The sequence below is a fragment of the Panthera leo genome, chromosome B1 (assembly GCF_018350215.1).
Source record: "Panthera leo isolate Ple1 chromosome B1, P.leo_Ple1_pat1.1, whole genome shotgun sequence".
NCBI lineage: Eukaryota > Metazoa > Chordata > Mammalia > Carnivora > Felidae > Panthera > Panthera leo.
Window position 1 is genome coordinate 67,225,619 of NC_056682.1, and position 12,646 is coordinate 67,238,264.

The following is a 12,646-nucleotide window of genomic DNA, read 5'->3' on the forward strand; positions in this document are numbered from 1 at the left end:
GGGGTAGCAATCTGAGACACAGATCTTCATTCAGAATGAATTTAGATTCTGCAAGGAGGAGAAATCAATACCAACATGCTCACTCTTGCAGCATTATTCAAATAGGTCAGTCACTATATCTAAGTGAGGCAAGAAAAAATGTATTAAATGATTCATCTGTACAGAAAAATAGTTTACCTACTTCCTACCTAAATGAAAGTTTGAACTTCTCGAAATTATTCTGACTCTAAATCAGAAGAATGGGCCCATTCAAACTGTATACAAATTGTTTCTTTTTAGAGTTATATCTCTATGTAACCTCTGTTAAAAGTATTGTGACCAGGAGCGCCTGGGTGGCTCAGTCAGTTGAGCCCCCGACTTTGGCTCAGGTCATGATCTCCTGGGTCATGAGTTCAAGCCCTTCATTAGGCTCTGCTGACAGCTCGGAGCCTGAACCCTGTTTCAGATTCTGTGTCTCCATCTCTTTCTGCCCTCCCCCACTTATGCTCTCTCTCTCTCTCTCTCTCTCTCTCTCTCTAAGTAAAAAAACATTAAAAAGGTTTAAGAAAAAAGTATTGTGACCATAATAAATTGTGACATAACTATTGTAATATATTTGGATGGTTATACTATTAGTTGCCCCTAATACGTGTCTCAGACTTGGAGACACGAAATAAACAAATGTCTAACAAAACAAACAAAGAAACAAAAAAGTGGATGATGGAGGGTAGAAAGCAATATCATTGAAAGAAACATAAATTGTTCTTTGTGGTAGATTTCAAACAGCTGAAAATGAAACACTGGAAAGATCAATGGACCACATTGCATGAGAGTGGAGTGACTGCTACAGCATAACGGGGAAAATTCCTTTAAGGAGGTAAAATTTATGTACTTCATCAGAGTTGCCATTGCCAACATATAAAAATCCAAATAATGAATATAATTACTCTAAGGACTTGAGTAATTGGGTTCTTCCCATAAAAATGATACTATGAAAAGACTGTTTTGTTTCCAAATTGGCACATCAGAAAAAAGTTTTACCATCGTTTTGTTAAAAAAAAAAAAAAAAAAAAAAGATTTTCTATTTCAATCAATCTGATCTTTTTCCCCATAGGTTAAGTGAGACAAATTTTACATCATTGTTCTTCCTTTACCTTCAGAGTTGTGTTAAACAACCATTAGTTTGGACAGCATTTAGCAGGGTTTCTCAACCTCAGCACTCTAGATACTTTGAGCTGCATAATTTTCTCTTAGGGGGTGAGGAGTGGCTGTTCTGTGCATTGCAAAATTTGTAGGAGCATCACTGGCCTCTACCCACTAGATTCTGGTAGTACTTTCCTACCAGTTATGACCACCAAAAAAGCCTCTATGCTTTGTCAAATGTCACAAGTTAGGGGGTGCCTGAGTGACTCAGTAGGTTGAGCATGGAACTCTTGGTTTTGGCTCAGGTGTGACCTCATGGTTTGTGAGTTCAAGCCCCACATAGGGCCCTGTGCTGATAGTGCGGACCCTGCTTAGAATTCTCTCTCTCTCCCTTTTTCTCTGCTTCTCCCACACACACTCTCTCTGTCTCAAAATAAATAAACAAACTGTAAAAAAGCCACAAGTTAAGAATATTGATATAAATGTATTAATGTATTGAACAAATGTATTATTTGTTAAGTGCTAAGAATGTTTGAGAAATAAACATATTTAAACAACCCAGATAAATGCATGTTATATGCAAATTGAAAACAGTGGACAAAAATATCAAGATAGGCTTACTAAAGTGATCACTTATTTGCTTTGGTGTGTTTATACAGAAACAGAGTACTGAGGTAAAGGAGAATATGTGACTTTGTGAAAAGAGTATAAAATTATAAAACTGTTTAACATTGTAGCATTATTGAATTTGTTAATATTAAAATGATTACAAACCCATGAAAATACCTAAATATTTTATTTTTGGAACTATCTAGCAATCTTTACATTGTGTCATAACAAGTTTCATTTTTTCTCATGGAAAATGTGAGGAGGAGAATTTCCCTAAGAAAACATGGTTAAACTGTATGATTCCACTGGTAAACATTCTGGAAAAGACAAACGTATGGAGACAATAAAAAGATCAGTAGTTGTCAGTGGTAAGCATTGGGAAAGATAGAGGGAAAAAAAAAGTCACTGAAGACCTTCAAATTTCAACTCTGACATGTAAAAAGAGCTTGAAAGTCACTCTTCCCTCTTTACAATAAGGGAAATTAAACAAACTGAAAATCAACATCTTTTGTGAATGTAGTCACAACGAAAATCTGCCTTTCTGGAGCAGATAGTGATGGAGCCATGTCTTGTAGAAACACATTAATAGTATTTTTGACACATTATTGGGGACTGAATATGGAATAGCATAAAAATGAGACAATTTTGTGGGGAAATCTTGTGGGAAAGGAATCCAAATGGTCATGGGTTTTCCCTCCAGAAACCCCACCAGGCTCTCCTCATAGTGAAGTTTGAGAAAGATACTTTCATGACCCTGGCAGATGGAGAAAAAAACATAGATATTTGTGAAATATGCCTACATCCTTCCTTAAACAAAGGCTTACCAGGAAAGAAGGGATTTCCTTCCACTCCCATACCTTCTACTGTTCCAGTTCCTTCTGAGGGAAACAAAACAAAACAAAACAAAACAAAACAAAACAAACAAGCAGTAAAATAGTCAACAGGGGTCAGATATTTAAGGAAATAGATTAGGAATACTGAAGGTTGGGAAGAGAGTAAGGAACAAAGAGGGAAAAAGCTAGACTACTGGAGAAAAACTTGCCCATGAAACACAGGCCCACTGGAAGACTGGAGGATGATAGAATGCCTTTTTCCCATACTTCACCACAGACAGGGCTTCAATGTAATAATAGTGGATTGTTAAAGATAAACATAGCCAGACATTAGTCAATGTGGTGAAAACAGAAGTAACTACTGACAGTAGGGGAAAAACCCGAACAGCATTCCAATTTGTGCACAGGTGGCTTGGTGGTTTTTTTGTTTTTGTTTTTTTTAATTGTTTTTAACGTTTATTTATTTTTGAGACAGAGAGAGACAGAGCATGAATGGGGGAGCGTCGGAGAGAGGGAGACACAATCTGAAACAGGCTCCAGGCTCTGAGCTGTCAGCACAGAGCCTGATGCGGGGCTCGAACTCACGGACTGCAAGATCATGACCTGAGCCGAAGTCCGCCGCTCAACCGACTGAGCCACCCAGGCGCCCCTGGCTTGGTGTTTTTAAGGGAGAATTTTGGAAGGCAATAGGCTCAGAAGAGTCAGAAAGTGAAAATGACTGTGGTTTGGTAAATGTAAATGTGATTAGGCCAGCTGTGTTTGCTAGCTGGCACTTCTCTAAGTTAGGATGCTGTCCTCCCACAGAGACTGGGAAAAAGAGGCCCCTACTTCCTGGTGACCACATTTCAGAAGAAAGGTTCTTAATTTCTTAAGAAAGATACTTTTGAATTGTAAAAGATATATATTCACTATTGTAAGCCATTTTTAGTAAATCCAGTTAAATAAAGGAGGCCAGAGACCTATCACACGGTGGCTAAAATAAACAGTAAATTGTCATGGCAGCTTTGACCTTCTTCAGGCAGCGTTTTAGATGGGAAAGCTGAAGCCATCTTAGGGACACAGCTTCATGCTGCTGAGAAACCAGGTTAGTCTTTGCTTGTCTGTTAGTTCAGCAGTTCGGATAAAATTGTTATGTGCTAAGAGTTCTCAAGATTACAGCTTTTCAAGATTACAGCTTAAAGAGCTGCATGGCATACTCTTTGAGGAGGAGTACCTAAAGATGCCCCAAGTCCAGAGGGGAGACAAAAACAAAGACAATAAAGAGCTTTGAAGCTTTTGGTAGCTATGGCTATAGGAAACTTTAAACACGGTTGAACCTCTAACCAGGTTAATATAAAACCTCACATTAAAGGCCCATGTATCTCACTTCCTATTATCCAATAGAACATGCCTGGTTTTCAACCAAAATTTCAAGGCATGCTAAAAGGCGAGGAAAAACAGTGTAAAGAGAAAAAGTGAGCATCACCATCAGACTTAGGTATGACAAAGATGTTGAGCAGCGAGCTTGAAATATTAAAGTAATTATGATGATTGATTAATACATTAAATACTTCAATAGAAAAAGTAGGAAACATGAAAAAACAGGCAAGTAATGTAAGCAGAGAAATGGAAACTCTAAGACAATATTAGAAAGGAATACTAGAAATAATCATTTCAAAACCCAACATAATAAAAATTAAGAATGTTTTGATGGGCAGGGCATCTGGGTGGCTCAGTCAGTTAAGCTTCTGACTTTGACTCAGGTCATTATCTCACAGTTCATGTGTTCGACCCCAAGTTGGGCTCTGTGCTGACAGCTCAGAGCCTGGAGCCTGCTTCACATTCTGTGTCTCCCTCTCTCTCTGCCCCTCCTGCTCATGCTCTGTCTCTCTCTCTCAAAATAAACATTAAAAAAAAAGAATATTTTGATGGGCTTATTGGTAGATTTGACTGAGAAAAGAACTGAGGAGTTTGGAGATATGTCAATAGACCCTTCTCAAACTGAAATTGAAAGAGGAAAAAACAAACATAAGAAACAAACAACAAGCAAACAAAGTCTTTATCTGTGAAGAGTAAGACAATTGCATAAAAGTTTAATAGATATATAATTGAAATAAAAGAAGGAGAAAAAGGAGATAAGGTGCATAATAAATATTTTTAGAAGTAAACCCAAAAACATTGAAAACATGTGGTAAGTGAAAGAAGCCAGCCATAAAAGAACACATATTATATAATTCCAATCATATGAATGTCAGAGTAGACAAATCTGAAATAGGGACAGAAAGATTAGTGGTTGCCTTGGGCAGAGGGGAAATGATGGAGGTTAGCAGGTGATTTCTAAAGAGTACAGGGTTTTCTCTTTGAAATGAAAGCAGTGCTCTAAAATTGACTTTGTGATGGTAGAACATATCTGTAAATAGACTAAAGTCCATTGAATTGTACACCTTAAATGTATGAATTTTATACTATATAAATTGTAGCTCAATAAAGCTATTAAAAATAAAAGTAAATATTTAAAATTAGTGATCCCAAACCTTCTAAATCAGTGACAAAGCACCCCATCACAGGTTTAGGAAATTCAGAGAGGCTAAACAGGATAAAAACCAAAACAGAATAAAATGGAGGAAAAAAACCAGCCTGATAGATCATAATCAAGTAACAGAAAATCAAAGACAGTGAGGAAGTTTTTAAAGAAGGCAGAGAGGAGGCAGGCATTTAGATATTAAGGAACGAGCACAAGAATTATAGCTGACTTCTCAACAGAAACAATGCAAATAAGGGAGCATATTGAAGTACAAAACCATCAACCTATGATTCTCTATCCATTGAAATTATGCATCAAAAATTAAGGAGAAACAGACTTTCTTAGACAAACAAAAATAGACAAAATTCATTTCCAGCAGTCCTTCCCTGCAAGTAATGTTTAAAGTTCTTCAGGTAGAAAAAACAATATTGTAAGTCAGAAACTTGGATGTACATATAGGGGGAAAAGCATCAAAGAAAAAATAAATGAAGATAAATAAAATACTTTATTTCTTATTTGTATTGATCTAAAAGAAAATTCTTTGTTTAAAATAACAATAGTAACAGTGTATTATAGAGTTATTCAAGCATATGGATAAGTAAAATGAATGACAGCAATGTCACAAGGGATAGGATGTAGGAATTGGGAATATGATGTTATAAATTATCTGCGCTACACATGACAGAATTTAGTGTTACTTGAAGCTGTAGTTAGATTAGTTAACAATGTATATCATAAACCTTGAATAATTACTTAAAAACTGTTTTAAAAAGAAATATATTCAATAGCCTAAGATAACTGATAATATAGAAATGTAAAATTATAAAAGGCTCAATTAAAACCAGAGATTGCAAAATGATAGAAAGGAAAAAATAACAAATGTAATAAATAAAAAAAGTTACATACATGGTAGATATTAATCCAACTTTATAAATAATCATTTTATTGTTTTTTCCTTTATCATATATATATATATATATATATATATAGAGAGAGAGAGAGAGAGAGAGAGAGAGAGAGACAGAGAGAGAGAGAGAGAGACAGAGAGAGAGAGAGAGAGAGGGGGAGGTAGGGAGAGGGGCAGAGAAAGAGAAAGAATATTAAGCAGGCTCCATACTCAGCATGGAGGGGCTCAGTCCCACAACCCTGGGATCATGACCTGAACCAAAACCAAGAGTCGGAAGCTCAACCAACTGAGCCACCCAGAGGCTCCTAAATAATCACTTTAAATGTTTAGATATACATGTTAGAAAAGAGTGATTGTCAGAGTGTATAAAAAAGACAAAATCCAAATGTATATTTACTACAAGTAACTCATTTTAAGCATAAAGATTTACATATGCTAGAAGTAAAATAATGGTGCAAGATATACTAGACTAATAATAATAAAAAGAAAGTTGACAAAACTATATCAATTATAGTAAATCAATCTTTAAACCAAAGAATGTTATCAGGAATGAATAAGTCATTGCATTATGATAAAAAAAAAAAAGTCAATTCTTCAAGAAAACACAATCCTAAACGTGTATGCACCTAATAGCAGTCAAAAAACATCAGACAAAAGCTTATAGTAGTGAAAGGAGAAACAAAGCCATTATCATAATTAGAGAATTCAATATCCTTTGTCAATAAAGAGTAGATCAAAGAGGCCAAAAATAAATGAGAATATAGAAGACCTAAAGAGAACTATTAGTCAACTTGATCTAATTGACAGTTATAGAATACTTTATCCAACACAAAATTACAAATACTTCTCAAACTCACATGGAACATTAACTGAGATAGTCCACATTTTGGACCATAAAATACACCTGAATAAATTTGAAAAGAATATAAATTATGCAAAGTATATTCTGAGACCATAAAAAAATTAAATTAGAAAACAATAGCAGAAAGGTACTTGACAAATTCCAAAATATTTGGAGAATAAACAGCACACTTATAAATAACACATAGATCAAAGAAGTCTTAAGAGAAATTAAGATGATAATCTGAACAAAATGAATATGAAAATGGAATTTGTCAAAATCTGTGGAATGCAAGAGAGGAGATAGTGCTTAGAAGGAAATTTATAACATGAATACTTACACTAGGTGGTATTTAAGTTAAAAAAATTAATCTCTCACTTTAGGAAACTAGAGGAAAGAGCAATGTAAGACTAAAATAAGCAGAGTAAAAGAAATAATAAAAATTTGAGGGGCACCTGGGTGGCTCAGTTGGTTAAGCGCCCAAATTCAGCTCAGGTCATGATCTCGCGGTCTGTGAGTTCTAGCCCCGCGTCAGGCTCTGTGCTGACAGCTCAGAGCCTGGACCCTGCTTCAGATTCTGTGTCTCCCTCTCTCTCTGACTCTCCCCCATTCATGCTCTGTCGCTCTCTGTCTCAAAAATAAATAAACGTTAAAAAATTAAAAAAAATTTTGAGAGAAAAGTCAATTAAATTGCAAATAAAACAATAGAGAAAATCAATGTAATTAAAGTGAATCTTTGACAATACCAATTAAATTGAAAAACAAAAGTGACTTTGGTAGCATTTTTCCATCCTATTAATTTAACATAAATAGTGTATAAGACCATTTAGCATGACGCATCAATGTATTAAATCAAAGACTGTACTCTGTGTAAAGATTTAAGGTTGCGTCTGTTTAAGCATAGAGCTTTTGATAACAGAATCATTCATCTCATAGATGACCATATTTTTTTTTTACCCTAATGGCATACAAATTGCTAATTTTGTATGGATGTTGTACTTTTATTTCAGTTTGAAAATAGATAATACATGTAATATGAGGAAATACAAATCTAATATTACCAAAATAAGTTTTTTCTTGTTCAATAACATGTTTTGTTTTGTTTTTTGAATATTTATGGCTTACCGTGTCAATTCTCTGTAGATTTAGAAAAGCCACTTCTATTTATTGATTTTTAAATGTTTTAAGTTTATTCATTTTGAGAGAAACAGAGCAAGCAAGGGAGGGGCATAGAGGGAGGAGGAGAGAGAGAGAATCCCAAGCAGACTCTGCACTGTCAGTGCAGAGCCCAGTGCTGGGCTGGAACTCACAAATCATGAGATAATGACGGAGCCAAAACCAAGAGTCAGATGCTTAACCGACTGAGCCAGCCAGGTGCCCCAGAAAGCCATTTTTAATACTGCAAGACATTATTTTAATCAATGTCATAACCTTAAAAAACAAAGACCAAATGAAAAAATATACGAAAAGCACAATGTCAAAGAAAGCCATATGGAGGGGTGCCCTGGGTGGCTCAGTCGGTAGAGCGTCCCACTCTTGATTTTGGTTCAGGTAATGATCTCAGGGTTCTTGGGATCCGCCCCGCATCTGGCTCTGTGCCAGTGGCACAGAGCCTGCTTGGGATTCTCTCTCCCTCTCTCTCTCTGCCCCTCCCCCACATGCACTCTCTCTCTCCCTCTCTCTCTGTCTCAAAATAAATAAATAAACTTTAAAAAATCATCTGGAGGTAAGAAAACACTTGTCTATGATCTCTAACATGACAAATAAGGTTCAAATGATTTAATAATATTTATTTAAATTATTTTTGTGTAATCTATTTTTTAAGAATTATGAGACTCTCTTATTTCCAATTTGACTCATCAAGTGAAATTTCACGTGGACCATAGATATTTGTACATAAATACAAACTACAAAAAAGCATGCATTTGATATGGTTGCATTTGGATATTTCACAAAATTAGCCCTCAACTACTTATGGATAGAGAAAGATAAGGACTCTTAAAACTTGTGGAATGTATTCATGTGTATGCATGAAAGTAAATCATAGAAATAAGGGGTTCACCTTCTTTTTTAAGAATATACGATTAATATGCAATCATATGTGAGGAGGTTGTGGCATCCAGGACAAGAATTATGAACCCATAAGAGTTGAATCTTGAAAAACTTATATATCCAGATACAATTTTTTTTTCAAATTTTTCTTTAAATTCTAGTTAGTTAACATATAGTATAATATTGGTTTCAGAAGTAGCACTTAGTGATTCATCACTTACATATAACACTCAGCGCTCAACACAAGCACCCTCCTTAATGACCATCACCCATTTAGCCCATCCCCCCGCCCACCTCCCCTCCAGCAACCCTCAGTTTGTTCTCTGTACTTAAAAGTCTCTTATGATTTGCTTCCCTCTTTTCTTTTTTTTTTCCTTCCCCTATGTTTTTCTGTTTTGTTTCTTAAATTCCACACGTGAGGAAAATCATATGGTATTTGTCTTTCTCTGACTGACTTATTTTGCTAAGCATAATACACCCTAGCTCCATCCGTGTCGTTGCAAATGGCAAGATTTCATTCTTTTCGATGGCTTCAAGACACAAATTTAAGGGAGGCTCATTCTTGCTGACTGACTCAAATAGTCTTCTGGAGGAATTTCTAAAGTGCTGAGAGAAAACTACAGTTGCATATATTTAACTGGTATCTGTCAGACCTGTTCATGGTTTATAAAGCACACCCACAATTTGATATCAGCAACGACCAGGCAGTAGCATCAGTGCTCAGATTTTCAGTCATCTCTGTGACTCTCACTAGATATCTAGTGCATAAAAGTTCTCTCCTTCTTTTACCATTCTTTTTTTGTTCTTCCTATACATGGTTGCATTTAACATTCTAGTTCTAGTTTCATCAGTAAAAGGCTAGTTTAATTATACTTGTAATTTTACCCACATCCTAAATAGTTCTTTGATAGAACAAGACCAGAGCATCTGAGTAGCTCATTTGGTTAAGCCTCCTGCTTCGCTCAGATCATGATCTCATGATTCATGAGTTCAAGCCCCCACATTAGTCTCTGTGCTGACAGCATGGAGCCTGGAGCCCTGACTCAGATTCTGTGTCTCCCTCTCTGCCCATCATCCCGTTAGTGCTCTCTCTCTCTCAAAAGTAAATAAACATAAAAAAAGAACAAGACTATTGTCCCCAACTCAGTTTTAACATTTTATTAATTCTTCGATTTATAGGTTATCTTACTTTTTAAAATTCAAATATAAAATAACACTTAAATGCATTACCATATGAACCTGTGAATAGAGAAAACTCAGAAGACATGTAAAACTCAGTTTAGAACTTTCTAAAGGTGAATTTTGCTAGAGGTTAAGGAAGGATATGCAAAACCCTCTAAGTTTTTGATATTAATGAAAATAAAATATTTCAAGTAATTACCAGTAGAGAGAATAGATATAAACCTTAACCAAAAATAGTGAGATAAAGAATTTACTTTAAAATTCTCTACGGGCACGTGGGTGGCTCAGTTGGTTAAGCGACCGACTTCGGCTCAGGTCATGATCTCACAGCTCCTGAGTTCAAGCCCCGTGTCGGGCTCTGTGGAGCCTGGAGCCTGCATCAGATTCTGTGTCTCCCTCTCTCTCTGCCCCTAACCCACTCTCATTCTGTCTCTGTCTCTCTCAAAAATAAATAAACTTTAAATTCAAAAAAATTCTCTTCAAGTGACTTATTTTTGGAAACAGAAAAATTCTTTTGTCTATGTTTCCATTGTTCTCAGCAGAGAAATTCAAGTATTTGTGCCTACCAAACTGAAACACAAATTATAAATAAGCAAATAAATACTTTCAAAAATTGATTAAATCTGCAGCTATTATATTTTCTTCAGACCTTGCTCAGCAAACATTCATATGATCAATTAACATTTACTTTTGATTAGTAAAGATGATTCTAAATTACACTTAATAGGGAAACCACATAATTTAACATTGGTAATTGAAAGTGTTCGTTTTTCAGATTCAAGTAATTATAAACACATAAAAGCTCGTTCTTCACAGAGTTTTGGTTTTAGTATGCCTTGCCTTATGTATTGCAGTCTTTTAATTATGAGAGCATATACTTGACTTAAAATTCTGGCATACAAAGGAATTTTTTATGCATGTCATAAAGATAAATAACACAGGTAGGTCATGATGATGGTAAAGATATTAAATAAGGTTATAAAAGTAACTGTTGCATTGTGTGTAAGAAATAAAAGTACTCTTTAGGAGCAAAGGATAAAGTTTGTGCTGTTTTCAGAAAAAATATACACATATTGGGATTAGAGGGGTTTGCAAGAAAATTGTTATTAGAGAAATTGCTGAACAAACAAAAAGCTGTAACTAGTTTTTTTTTTTTTATTTCAGAGAAATAAAGATTTTTTTTATATCTTTCTTTAGATTCCTAAGATATCTTTGGAGCTATGAACTGCTTCAATAATTAAATAATTTTTAATTGTATATGCTAAATAGTACATTCTTTGTAACAGGTAAGTAGTAAAGGTTATTAAATTGCCCTTAATCTATATTTGTTACTGAATCTTGCACACTTTCAAACTTTTATCTAAATATATTCATATATATAGTGACTGAAAATTAAAAAAAAATAATCCTGATTGAATTAAAAACCCTCTTTATTATCAAACTCCAGGAAAAATTAAAGATAAATGTTAAATCTACTCAGAAGTTAATGTGTAAGAGTGCTAGAAATAAGCACATGTGGAGTATTAAACATATGCAAGACATTGTTCAAAGTAGTTTGTAAATAATGTCTCATGTAATTCTCACAAAAATTCTTTAAGTTTGGTCCCACTGATATCTCAAGGTTGTAGAACAGCTAAGCATCTTATACAAGATTGCCCAGCTAGTAGATAGTGGGTGTTGAGTTTGAATCCAGACAATGGATCAAGAATTTGGTTATTCTTCAACAAGCAACACTGCCTCTCAAAAAGAATTATACTGCCTAAAAGAAACTGAAGTCCAAAATAAAATTATATCGCCCTTTGGAGATAAAGTTCAAACTCCGAAATTCTTAAGTTATGTCAAAATCCAAGAAATCATCCTCCCTAAAATCATTTTCTGCTCAACATAGAGGTGACAGAAAATGACACTGTGAATTCTTAATCTTATAGCTGTTGAATTGGTCAAATGTCAAGTGTCTCATTTATTATTTCCAAATAAGAAAAGGAAAGATCACCATTATCTTCTCCCAATAAATGCCCTTAAGATTTAGAAAAGTAGCCTACCACCCAATCATCATGCCCTATCTTAGGTATCCCAGGTGAAATAATGTTCCCAGAACTGTTATAAATATTACAAAGACCAAGGCAGAAATTTAGTGGTAAAGAGAGGATTAACTTAGTTAGGATCATGAGCATGATTATCAATGGATAGAAGTTTCAGGTATATAAATCCTCTAAATTTAAACTTATTTTGATAAATGACTCAATACCATGTTGATTTTGTACTAGGTGTGTGTAATATCTGTGAGTTGATTCCACCTGTGCAGATGAATCATAGCTGCCTTTTTTTTCCAAAGTTTAGAAATTTGTCATGTTCATCTCCAGAGTGGCTGCACCAGTTTGCATCCCCACCAACATTGCAGAGGGCTCCTCTTTCTCTGCATCCTCACCAACACCTGTTGTTTCTTGTATTGTTAATTTTAGCCATTCTGACAGATGTGTGTGGTGGTATCTCATCATGGTTTTGATTTGTATTTCCCTGATGATGAGTGATGTTGAGTATCTTTTCATGTGTCTGTTAGCCACGTGGATGTCTTCTTTGGAAAAGTGTCTATTCAC